Genomic DNA, 13,213 nt, shown 5'->3' with positions numbered 1-13,213 from the left:
GGGATGTCACCCCTGGAGAAAATTACTTATGTTAATTTTACCTGGAACAAGAGATGCGTGACAAGGCAAAGAGCCTAAAGCAAAACTAAATTACCATCTTCATCTGAGAAGAAAGGAGACTTCTGCTCAAACCAACACCTGGCACAATGCGCCAACATGGAACCACGGCCAAGAGGGACAGACCCCAAAGGAGCGCGAGACATTTTCATCATCCCAAGAGAGCTTCATGGGGAATCTGGATGAGTGCCTGAGAAGGCAGGCATGCAATAAAGGCACGTATTGTTTGGAGAGGGTTGATTTTGGTAAGGCATTTGGGCCAAGTAAACCTTTCTGGAGGTTTGGTCCCTGAGTAAACTTGTCATTACCACTGAGAAAACAGAACCACATGTGCTGAAGTCAAGACTGCCAGGAAAAATCTCAGTGCCTTGCAGAAGCCTTACAAACTACATCCCAGGCCTGGAAAAATACCTTGGAAAAAAGAGGATGGCAGAGATTTGACAATAAGCATGCCCTTAAGAAAGCCCATCACATAGCAGAGAGGCAGCAGATGACTCTGGCCTTCCTGCTGTCTCCTTGTTGCCAGTATTTCTACCAATCCTCTCCCTAACTCTATAGGGAGAAAGAAAAAAAAAAAAGCACCAAAAAAGAAAGAAAAGAGAAAGAAAAAAAAGGGATGAAAACAGAGGAACCTGCTATAGTACTAGCTAGCGTGGCTAGGACATGTCTAACTGCCACCTGAAGGAAAAGAGAAAATCTTCCTTCCAGAATACCTATGAACAGGGGTGAATAAAGTCATAGAAGACAACAGTTATACAAGAATCACCCATTCTGACAAGCCGCTACTAACATTTTCAGTTCATATGCTCTTTGTTCTACAAACCAGCTAGAGATATATTCTGCCTCTTCTTTCTTAGTCTCTCCTTTTTTCCCCCCTTTTCTACTTCCTCTCACCGTTTTGTCTGCCCGTGGTTTTTGTTGGGGTTGGGGGGGTGTCTTTTTTTTTTTTTTTTTTTTTTTTAAACTCTTTATCTCTTCACATCACTTGGATAATTTGATGGCTGCCATCCTGTATACTGGGCAGCAATAATTAGCTGGGGAGCAAGTGTCATAACATGCTGAGTCTACTGTCAGTTTTAAGAGAAATACAAGATGTGACATATAGAACGTAAGATAAAGAGAATAACAACATTCCTAGGAAAAAAGCAAACAAAAAAATCCCACATACTGTCCTTAGTCAAATTTAAATTGTTACTTAAGTAAAAATTTGTCATTTCCCCTATTTCTAATCTTTTTGTCTTGTACAAAACTGAGTAACAAGGCAGCTGCTGAAATTCAGCGTGGAGGAATGAGAGGCACACGGGGTGAGAAAGGAGACTGACAAGTCAAGGCCAATGACCAGAGGGAGTTTTCAGAAGAGGACGAGAATGCCAACAGCAGAGTTGGAAAAGGACAGAGAAGAGAAACAAGGAGGAGACAGCACAGGAACACTGCGAGTGAAAGCCGTGGAAGGACAGCAACTTAGCGATGGGAGGTGAAACAATCGCAGAAGAGGGATATTAGTTAAAAAGGGGTGAATGTGGCAGGAAGGAAAGCATCATGCAAAGGTCTGTTCCAGCATGTGGCGATGCCCATTTACCCATACCTCCAGAACCTCACTTCCAAACCTGCTCAGTCCTCCCTTCATTTCACAAATACCCTTTCTACCCACTACTCAAACCGTGTTCTAACTGTGGTCCTGGCTCTCCCACCTCCTCTTCTTTCACCTTCCTGATGCCTTTTTGACCCCATCTCAGTCTTCATTTCTCTGTGTTTCCAACCTGACCTTTTTCTCTTAGGAAGTAGGTTACATTCAGCAGTCCTGAATTCCTTCTCCTCCTATCACAGTCCACAGAAACATGAAGATAAGCTTCATTACTGCTGCCACCCAGCACAGCCACCACCAGCTCTCCCATCTAACACCCCCAGGTCACACATCTTATATATCCACGGCATGTCAGAGCAGCTCCTGTTATCGCCCCGCGGGAAGGACGTTTTCTCCCCATGACCCCAACGTGTGGGGAGGGGGGAGAAGGAGGCGAAGATGCTCCTAATGGCCCAAGATGATCAAAGCCAAAACAGGAGAAGAATATTTAAGCCACAATTGCTGCCAGGCACTTTGAAGATTAATGACTGGCTGGATGTTTAATATATCTTGGGACATTAACCCCAACTGGTCATTAGGCCCTAAGAAATTCCTAGTGCTGAGGTCATTTTTATCACTCTAAGTTGAATAAAAGAGAAGAAAAAAAACCCCAACCATCAGCTTATGAAATGTCTCCTAATGGGAAAATCAGTTTCAATTGCTAAGAAGAGATCGCCCAAGGAACAAATGTCCCTCCAGGCAGAGCAGATCAGGCCGACCAGTCTACAGCAAGAACTGAGTTTGGACTAGGTTACCTTTCAGTCCTCCGCATCTTCTGTATTTAAGAAGAAACCATCCCTCTTGTGGCTCAGTGTCTATGACTAGTACTGTGCTGCTGGCTGACCATGGAGAATCTGCCACCGGAGAGGCTCAGCAGTATCTGACCTGTCATATTAACTGGGGGAGGCAGGGGAAAGGGATCTCCATTTCTAAGCATAATCACTTCGCTTCCGCATTATTTATAGATAATTTCATTTCTGAGCATGATCACAAAAATGGCCGTAACACACATAGATGCTTTAGCAGAACTTGCAGCCCAATTTCAGCGGAATTTTATCTCAGCTAATTCCTAATACAAAACTTCCACTTGTGAAATTCAAGGTACATAGTGCCTTTGTCATAAAAGGTTCCCAAAACACTTCACAAAAATCAGAGTAGAATATTTATGTATGACGTGCATGTTGTCACCAAGAAGGTCTTGCACAGGACAAGGTACCACTAAATCCATAAGGTAGGAAGTGAAGAACATCTCTCACCACAAGAATTTGGTCAAGCAAAATCCAAATCAAAGATATAATTTGGTTGGAAAATCATAAAGTAATCTACCTTCCTCTTCGGAAAGAGACATGTAACCCTGTAGTTATCAAGGCTTACTGAAGTCACAAGTGAGGAGCTTGACTTCGGTTTTCCGCCATAACATGGTGGATGGGATTCTCCTGCTTAAACTCAGGGGTCTAAGGTTGTTTCGGATCACCCAGCAAATCCTGTGGGGCTGCAGCAGGGTGATGGTCTCCCACAGGTGCCCACATCCTACCTCCTACCTGCCACAGCATGCTGTCCTTGGATGCTTTTGGCCAGGAGATCCTGGGATGTCCAACATGAGACCAGACACCAGAGCTCAGGCAAGTGACTCCCGCCTGTTGTGTCCCACCATGAAACAGCTTGGCTTCCCAAAACCACGCCAGAAGTGCCACCTTCTCTTTCAGCATGCAGATGGGTGCCCTTACAAGTCTCTCCTGCCAACAGTAACTCAGGTATAAGCTTGGTTTTAGTTCACAAGACCTGACGTATTCCCACCCAACAAGTGGTATGAGAGCAGCTCTTTATTTAAAGTGCAAGAAACAAAACCAAAGGGCCACACGAAGCACAGTCAGCAATACTGGGAATGTCCCCAAAACACCCATTAGGATGTAAGCTGAAGGACACACAGAAAACCCCACAGATGCATTTTCTTCATGAAATGCTTATAATAATAAAGAACTCATTTTTGTCAGCATTACACAAAGAGAATCCACTATTTTGCCAGAAAACACAGACCTCTACAACTTCAGCTGAAAGACAATTCCCCCCATAAAATAATCACTGCAGGAGGAATGCTTCAGCAGGACACATTTCTTCCAGATCCAACGGGAATTTGATTACAGAGCTGCCCAGGTGCAGCTCGCTGCTTCCTCTTCCTCCCAGAGAATAAACCACTGGAAATCTTTCTACAGGTGAAATGTGCAAAATTAATGTAACATCACTGGGTAGAAGCTACCAGATTATCTCAATAAAAGGATTATCTTGACTTTAAAAAAACCAAGCATTTTCAGAATACTGACCTGTAGTATTTTACTACATTATCTGAATCAGGATATCAAATTTTGCAAGGGATATCAGAATGCATTAAGTGTATTAACCTAAAGAAATATTGAGACATAGGGACAGTTCCTGCTGTCTGTACATATAAATGGAAAAATGATATATTGAATAAGCTGGGAAAAAGACTCGCTAGTTAAGCACTGAAACCATCAGTCTGGAGAATGACCATCATAAAAGTACAAATGATAGCAGAAACAGAATACAAGTAAAACCAAATGAAGATTACAGCTAGAATATTGCTTATTCTGTGCAAGAAAAGACGTCATAACCCAGACCCAAGCAACACAAAGCTGTGAGAATCCAGTATTCAAAAGTAACTCTTACTTAAGGACATTAAATCTCTTATTTAGAACAAAAAAGGCTTTCCCCAAATCTGTGATGCTCATCGTAAAAAGTGTCAAGGAAACACAGTGCAAAGAGGGTTTATTATTAAGAGGGAATGTGACTGGAGTGTAACTACTAAGATGTCTTTTTACCCTAGTACCTTAAAGCATTTAACACGCTATGCCCAGATCTCACAAAAGGCATGTGCAAGTCACTTTGCAAAAAGCAGAAACCACAGAGATCAGCGCGGGGCCGCTCACATACAAGAAGTTACCCGTGGGAATGCCAACACCGAAACTCCCGACAGCCATACAGGATCAGCACTCTTTTAGATGCCGTGCAATTTGTGAAAGCTTACAAAGTCAGTTAGTGGCAAAAATACACTTTATTCATACACATCACAGAAGACTTGCAGGGGCAGAGAATTGGGGCAGAAAGGGATCTCTGTCCTTCCTCCCCATGTTTCAAGAAAGCTGCCAATTTTGATTCAAGGGATAGGGGAAGGTGTGCGAGTCCTATCTATTACCCATCCCACTTTGCCCCAAAGCACCAGGGACCGCTGGAGACCTCATTACAAGCAGCAAAAAAATTAATACAACAGACAAGAGACACGTTGTTATGCAGACTTTCTAAACACATTTCTGACATCTTTTCTCAACTGTCAAATTATGTGACACTGATTATCAAAATCACCTTCTGATTGTTTTTATTACATTTGACTGTTAGCCAAAAACTGTCTTTAACAGCACAGCTTTTTAACATGGCAAGTGGCTGAAAAAGTTCCCATCTAAATTTTATTTTGCTGGAGCTCTGCTTTATTATTTTTCAAAGCAGAATTTTGAAGATTATACACGTCAGGCTTTCTCATATAACCCTGAAACCAACAAAAAGGAGTTAAGAAGCTATTTTTTCCAACTCTGTGGGTCACCCCAAGACATAAGGATTTTAGGAAAAAGCTATTTCTGTCTCTACCATATTCTTTTCAAAGCAACAGAACATATTTTAGCAAACAGGTTTGGAGTCCCGTGTAATCATCTCTGCTTCCTCCATATTCAGCACAGACAATTGCTTCGAGATTGCATTTGACACAATCCTTTGGTGTCCATAGAAACTGCATGAGAGCAAACGCAGGCAAAGCCCGTGCGTGGCTTGAGCTCCTGAAATGTGCTAAAATGGCTCTAGCGTGTGGCGTTGCACTATAATCACACAACTGGAGTTTTGCACATTCTGTTACCGTACAGTAAAAACATACTGGTAAGACTGTGAGAAGGTGGCAGGTGATGGGAGGTGGGAGTGGAGCTGCCCAGGGCGCTCGAGCCCTTCATTTAACACAGGGTTCATCAAGTCACATCGCACTTCTGCCTCCAGTCTTCCCATTACAGAAAGGGGGACAGTAGGAGCACCTTGCATTTATACCGCTGTATGCTGTGCACATTTGTAAAGATTTTTTTTTAATGGTTACCTATTAAATATTATGCATTTGGTATTATGCTAGTATTCTAAGTGTTACTGTAATCATGTAAATACTTCATTGTAATAACATTGCATGAATAAAGAGAATTCATTTTATAGGTCACACTAGAGAAATACATTTAAACAAACACCCACAGTATGTACAAAGAGACAGACAACTCCCAAATACAAAAAATTTTGGATGAGGAATAGCCAAATCCTATTTTTTATTCGTACCTACGCTGCTTATGCTATTAATATCTGACTTCTCTTTTGTGACTTTAGGCTATTTTAAAAACGAAACCTTGTTACCATGGAGACAATAAGCCGGTCAGCACATCTGCTGAAGAGTAGGACATAAAATTTTTAAAGTGAGAATTTCAAAGGCTCAGACTTTTATGAATCCACGCCAATGACTCCATCAAATACACATAAGGGATCCTGTTAATTTAGTTAGCTGTCACCTACCAGATTTCTGACAATCTTATTAGCTCTTATTGTGCACCAGTACCCACTACCAGAGACTGCAGCACTACGAGCACTGGCACGCTGAGGAGATGAATCATGTTCCACTTCCACGTGCTGCACTGGCCACGCTCCTGGAGCGGTGAGGACAGCAGCTTATTATGAATATAATCCAGTGAACCTGCCTGAAAGTTGATAGATGGCTCCAAGCAAAAACAAAAAAACTGGGGGACTTTTTTTTTTAAAAGAATGCAATGAATGCAATCACAATCATTATTTGCTTGCAAACAGACACACCAAAAAAAATCTTTTACCTTTTCTAACGGAACACTAAGTGGGGACATAATTTGAGATTCAATTAGTACATTAAGAAACATTCAATTAAGCTTCCCGGTGACACAGAGATACACAGCTACACTCACTCTCCAGATGAAGAAACGAAACTCGCAGAAGTCTGCTGGCTTCTTCACGGTCAGATGAAGTGATGGCAGAATTAAGGAGAGAAGCCAACTTTCCTACTCTTTGTTCTATAACAAAAAAATCCATTTAAGTTTCCTTCTACTGTTATTTCAACCTTGTGAAGCTTGTCCCCCAGCCACCTCCTCCTTCCAACCATGCAAGGAGAAACCCCACCAAGGCAGGATTTTGCGGTGCCTGGGATCAAAGCAACACTATTAGATAGGACAAGACAGCTTTCAGGAAGGCAGATGTGCACATGTACGTGTGACAGCCGCATGCCACCAACTGTTACCAACAGGGAAGCTGCCAACGGGGGACACACTCCAAGTCCATCAGCCTCTCAAGCCGTATCAAAGACAACTCGGGAAAAGCCATCAGCTGTGTATCCCATGACGCTGACTTAATCCGCATAGGCAGCATCCTGTAGGAAGTTACGGAGAGATGTCATCTAGAAGTCATCTAACCATTGGGCTCACCAGTGCTCAAGCTGCTCAGATATAGCAACCTCCATCACCGAAACATGCACAGCAGTAGCAAAGCGTGGTTCTGTTTGACAGCCTTCATCGTTTCAGTATTTCTCCTAATCGCCATCGTTATTATGAGCCTCACCAAGGGTCACAACAGACCTTCCGTTTCAAACCTAGTTGGGTCCATTGGTTGAATAGTCTCTCTCCAGCTGGCAGGAGACAGCTCCAGGAAAGCTCTCCAACCCACCGCAGGCAAATCCCGTGGCGCTGGCTCAGATTGTCCCAGTGCCAGGCTGCACCGCTCAGGACTGCCCACGGGCTCCTTCAGGGATCCAGGCACAGCCCCTGCCTAGCACACAGCCTATGCAGACACAAGGGATGGCCTCATCTCTGCCCTCCAGAAGGAGGCCATCTTCAGAAGTCACCTCTGTGATTTGGAAATGAAATTCAGGCCGCGATAACACCGGTGGAATACAGCAATTTCTCCCAAAGCTCATAGGACCTTTTGCAAACTTACTCCATGGTGCTGTAGGCAAGAGGAAACTGCAAACCATCCTGAAAGTCAAATGGCTGTTGGGGTACTACAGCGAGATGCTCCGAGGACCTTTACTGCAGTTCAAGCACGCCTTACTTTACCTTATTGATTTAACCTAAATATGTAGATTTACAAAGTACACTGGTCTTAAGCATGGTTTAACTTGAGAGATGCAACTATGAGCTAAGAACATTGATTTAAGAAGAAAGGCAAATTAAAACAATGTCACTCTGCTGTGCAGACAAGGCTTATGTTCTTTGGAGAAAGGGCTGAATCTTTTATTCACCTGTCAAATGCTTTAACAGTTTCTAAACGCTGTATAGAGAAAAATAACGATCCAGTCCTGTGTCTAAGGAATAATCATATTCTATGACAGTAAGTTATATTTTAGAAATTAATGACTCATCGTAGAATTGAGCTCATCCTGGTAAATTACTGAAATTCTAATCTGCTCCTTTGCAGATATGTATTTTATCAATCTAACCCGCATTTGATTTTGAGGAATGCCTGGTTCACTGCATACCCAGGTTGGAATGGACCACACTACTCAGCATCATCCACCTCCTGCATACCAGAAAACCTGTATTACCAAAGACCGAAGTCTCAAGGTCATCAACTGAGGTCTCATCTCGTTCTGAGGAAAATTATTTTAAGACCAAAAAAATGCAGAATTGAAGGAAGAAAACAAATGCATATTAAAAAGTTTGTTAAGAAATGGTCACTGAGGCTGCCTACATACATCACTGACGAGCAAAGATCAAATGTTGATTCCCCCTTAATTCAGGTCATTACTTTACAGGACAGTCAGCAAAAAACATCAACTACGAAACTCAAACCCGTACTTCAGGCCATGCATTGCTCTTGAAAACATTGGTGTATTTAATGAAGCTAACATCTGCCAGAGCCGATGAGTGACCTTGTCTGCTTTGCATCTGTGAAGGCACACCTGAGATGGCAACTGGGCGGCTCGATGTCCCGTGTGCCAAGGGAAAGGTTTTCAGACTTTATAAATTACAAACAAAACTCAGACACCCTTAAAGCTTCCCAAAATTGATCTACAACTATTTTTGCTTGACTAAACAAGAAGATACCTGAATGCAGATGCCAACGTCCAGCTAGAGTACCCCGCTCGGTCCTGCAGGGAGGACACCACAATCCCATCTCCACACACACAAAAATCCTCATCTGAAAACAAGACTACAAAACTTTTTTGCAAGATGTTAACTTTTTTTTTTTTTGGTCAGAATGTCACTTTTAAAAATGTTGTTACACAGCTTGAGAGCTGGTCTAGTAACAGAAAATGCTGGTTTTCTTTTCCTCAGTAATACGTAGGAAAAATTATATTTAAAAGAGGGAAGCACAAGCATTGCCAGAGCTGCAACACTAGGTGTAACCATGTCTTGAAAGAAAATTGACTTTAACTTCAACTATCTCTAAATGTGAGCAGCAAAAAACTTCCAGAAATAAACTGCATTTCTAACTGTAATTTTATATAAAGTGAAATGTGCTTGGATTGAACAGGTACACTCGGTGGCTTTACTTGAAGTCTCTGGCATGAGCTGGAAAGGATTTCCACTGATTACTATGAGTGTTTCAAGAAGATTTTATTACAAGGCCCTGCTGATACTGAAGATCAGATAACTCTGTATTTCACTTCAAGCATGTAAGTTATAGTAACATTACAGAGTGAGGCAATCCGGCACACAAGCAGGCAAGTAACAGCCCCATTAGTGACTAAACCATCAGTCCATGACCTGACTGCAATTCTGGTTACGTCTTCAGAAGTGGAGCTACTTGACACCTTTTCAAGAAAGACCACCCCATGAAAGTTAATTGCACAAAACTTTCTTTAAATGAGGAAGGGAATGCTGAAGGGAGACCTAGAATAAGAAGACGTTCAATCGCACCGGCACTAAGGGCTGCAGTTTGGTCAACACAAAGCAAAACGTATAAACATTTCACGCACCCCTGGTCAGAGCAGGCAGACAGGCATCGCCGCAAGGAGACACGCAGCCGAGCTGAGGAGCGAGGCAGAGGAGGAAGAGGAAGGGAGGCTGAAATTCCACCTCCAGCACCCCAGGACCCCTGCTCAGACCTTTTCCAACCCACCCCCAAGTGTAAAAGTCCCTGTCTCAGATGCTGACCTTCCCCTGGGGATCCCCAGTCCTGCTACGCAGATGGAGCCATTTACCCCATGTCGTTTTCCGTCCCCAAATTGTATTAGCATATGCATAAAAGGATTTAATGACTTCTGGCACACATACCTATAGCTGCAGCCCCAGCCCCGCCAACTCACCTGGGACCACCCGCAGTAAAGAGCAGCCACCATGGCGCTTTCTTTTGACAAGAAGTGATGCTCTAACACAACCTTTGGGTGACTGTTGTTCTTCACAGGTCACTTAACTTTTCTCAGTGAAATAAATTCCATTAAAAATCACAGGCAATAAAACCGATGCCCCCGGAAGTCAAAGGAAAAAAAAAATTGCATATACTCGTAAATCACACCACATCAAAATAAGTGGTGGAAACACAAGATATTCCAGAAAAAACAACAATGAATTATTATGACAGCATTTTGTGAAATTATAAGCATATGTTTTCAGCTGACCTACTTATTGCCTTATAATTGACTTCTGTCCCTTAAGGGGGTTCTTAAATATAATTGAGCAGCACCTGCCACGTAAGAGGAACAATTTTGTACACCCATTCCTTGCTCAAATACTGCACTTAACAGCTTCAGCGCCAGGTTTACTCACAGCTTTGGCCGTGCCACTGGAGACAGAGGTGCCCATCCAACAACCTGGGAACCTCCCGCACACCAGGTCACTCTAGGACACGAGTGATCTTACTGCATAGGTCCTTTTTTTTTTGTTTGTTTGTTTGTTTTTTTTCTTATACCAGCCCATTGATTTTCAGCACATACCTACCTGTTCCTGCTCATACATCATTTCATCCATGTCTTCTAGTGCAGCATTTCCCACAGCAAGAGGCAATTTTGGGCACTACCAGCTTCCCATGCTGGTGATGCTGGAATTGGGAGCTCTGCCCTTGCCGATGCACACATGGGACTAGGTGCTATGCTTCTAAAGACCGATTGCTATTAGGGAAAACTTCACAGCAGGAGGAGAGGACAGCAACACTGGGCAGCCAGGACTGCTCTGCATCTGCAGAGCCAAAGTCCCCTGTTCTCAAAGAAGAACCACTAACTGCAAAGGTTGAGAAAACTGTCTCATTCTAGTACTAAAGGAGCAGCAGAAACACCATTGTGCAATGGAAACGTTGGAGCTGAATCACCCCATGGCAAGGAACATCGCATGAAGCCCATGGGAAGGAACAGGGAGACCCGCACCCCAGCATGTTTCCAGCTCAGCCCCACCACACTTCTCCCCCAGCAAGGGCTGGAGGAAGGCAATCCCAGAGTTGTTTTTGTTGCTCAGCTCACAAAATTCAAATTAGATCTTCTCACTGATCTCCTGACGAGAGCTACCGCAGTTGCCTGTTTAAAAGGTCTCAAGGTAGTCACCTCAGAAAGCGACAGCAATTTGTCTGCTGCCTTCTCATTTGGGATAAGCAAGTTCTGATATGGATCAATTAGTTTTGCTGCATATTACAGAGCTGAAATTATATTGATGTGGTAGCTTCAGCCAACACAGCATTGTCCTCTGCCAGGGCAGAGCAGACAGATGCTGGTGCAGAAAGAGCCCCAGTGCTGGCACCGGTGTGGATACACTGCCGGGACCCCTCGGCTGTTGCGCGGCAGGACTGGCGGGTCTGCAACCATGACGGAAGGAAAAACATCCCACCACCCCGTTTTCCTATTATTATTTGGCAGCGCCTCTCAAACGTGTCACTGAACTTAAAGCAAACCTTTAGGGTGGGGCAGAGGGGGTCAGAAGTAAAAGCAAGTCTCCCCGTCTTCCTCAAAAAAAGACAACAGACAAACGGACGTTGAAGCACCCAGCACTTGCAGAGCATACCACGTCCCGAGACAGAAAAAAACGCAAAGTGCAGGAAACGTGTCCGCGTGCTTTGCAGGCAAATGAGGTGTGCCATGCCGACTGTGTAATTCGGCTGTGACGCCCAGCACCTCTGTTTGAGCAGCCAGGCTCTTCTGCGCAAGCAGCAGCTTTCCCCGGGTGCTGGTGCAAGCACTTCCACATGCAAGGTTTTCAAAATCCCACGTCACATCCTTGCTCCCTCAGACACCGAGTGCCCTGGGTGACACTGATCACCCCCCGTTTGCCTAAATCACAAGCCCTCAGTTTCTGTGTGAGTGCGGCACAAAACCCACCTCTTGAAACAACACTTCTGACAAGCCGAAAGATTCTCCGGGACGTCTCCAAGAAGGGCCTACAGCCACCTGCAACATCTCCTCAACTGCCACGACAGACTATCACAGGCTAAAACTATCTTTATATTTCTTTATCCTTGTTTCAACTCTTATTTCCGTGGCTGAGAGCACATTAAACATCAAATTCTTACTGTGACTCACATCTCATTCTGCCGGTGCTGGAAACAGGGACTGCCAACCCGACACCGCTGCGGTTCTGCTTCAGGCTGGAGCAGCGACAAGAAGACACCGCAAAGCAAAATAAAACTTCCCCAGGTTATTTAAATCTCTTTCTCTGACAGACCAACCTCACAACTTCCAGGTCCTGAGCAAAATACGCTTCCACGCATGACAGATGTCCCCAAATTTGCCAAGGACCCGGTTCCACTTTCCTTGCGCTTCCTCACATTTCTACTAAAGTCACTGAGGAATCTGGGGGTGTGTGGGATACAGGTTCGTGCTCCAAGAAATGTTCTACCTGCTCTACTTTTAAAGCAAGTTAGTAATATTTACTCTAAGAAGCATCTTTTAGGAGAGAAAGTGATGCTTCTGTGAGTCTCGGGACGTTAGTCTTTATTTTACCAAGGGAGAGCTGGCAGGCAAGAGCGTGAGCCTGGAAATAGAAGAGGAAAGGGTAACTATCAGCAGGAGGTTTCATCTAGATCGCTAGCACTACTCCTGCAGTGCCGGGGGAAGCAGGGCTGCTGTATAATTAGCAGCGACGAGCCTGAAGCCCCAAACTGAGATGCCAGTGCTCTTGACACCTTTACAGTCATTTCTTCCCAGGAATCCTTAAGTCAGAAGCTCACTCAAATCTCAGCTTCCATTCTTTAAGGAAAGTGCGTTTCTTGCCCTCGGTGTTCCAGGGAATAACTAGAAAACCAGCCCAGCGTAGAAATCGCAGCTCGGGAACCGAAGGCAAACACAATACATGGGTTTATCGGAACAAACCGTGACTTCAGCAGGATTTTTTAGGCCCCTCTCCTAATTCTGGAGCTCTCTGCGTTTAGAGTTTTAAGCCCAGCTCCGACCTGTCCCCAAACTCCCCCGGGTTCTTCGGGCGCGGAGGGGACCGGCAGCAACCACAACTTGTGTGGAGCTGGAGCCCGGCGGCGGCACCGAAACCACCACAAATAAGC

The 13,213-nt window shown here is 44.2% G+C and overlaps 1 protein-coding gene across 1 annotated transcript in view; it reads right to left on the bottom strand.

The window, feature by feature from the left end:
* The window catches only part of CACNB4 (calcium channel, voltage-dependent, beta 4 subunit), a 104,103-nt gene that overhangs the window by 90,138 nt on the left and 752 nt on the right, over positions 1-13,213 (bottom strand). The window lies entirely within an intron of this gene.

The sequence above is a fragment of the Haliaeetus leucocephalus genome, unplaced genomic scaffold, assembly GCF_000737465.1.
Source record: "Haliaeetus leucocephalus isolate CR32 unplaced genomic scaffold, Haliaeetus_leucocephalus-4.0 Scaffold163, whole genome shotgun sequence".
In the NCBI taxonomy this organism is placed as follows: Eukaryota; Metazoa; Chordata; class Aves; order Accipitriformes; family Accipitridae; genus Haliaeetus; species Haliaeetus leucocephalus.
Note: the sequence above shows the minus strand (reverse complement) of the source record. Positions and strands in the feature narration are given on the sequence as shown.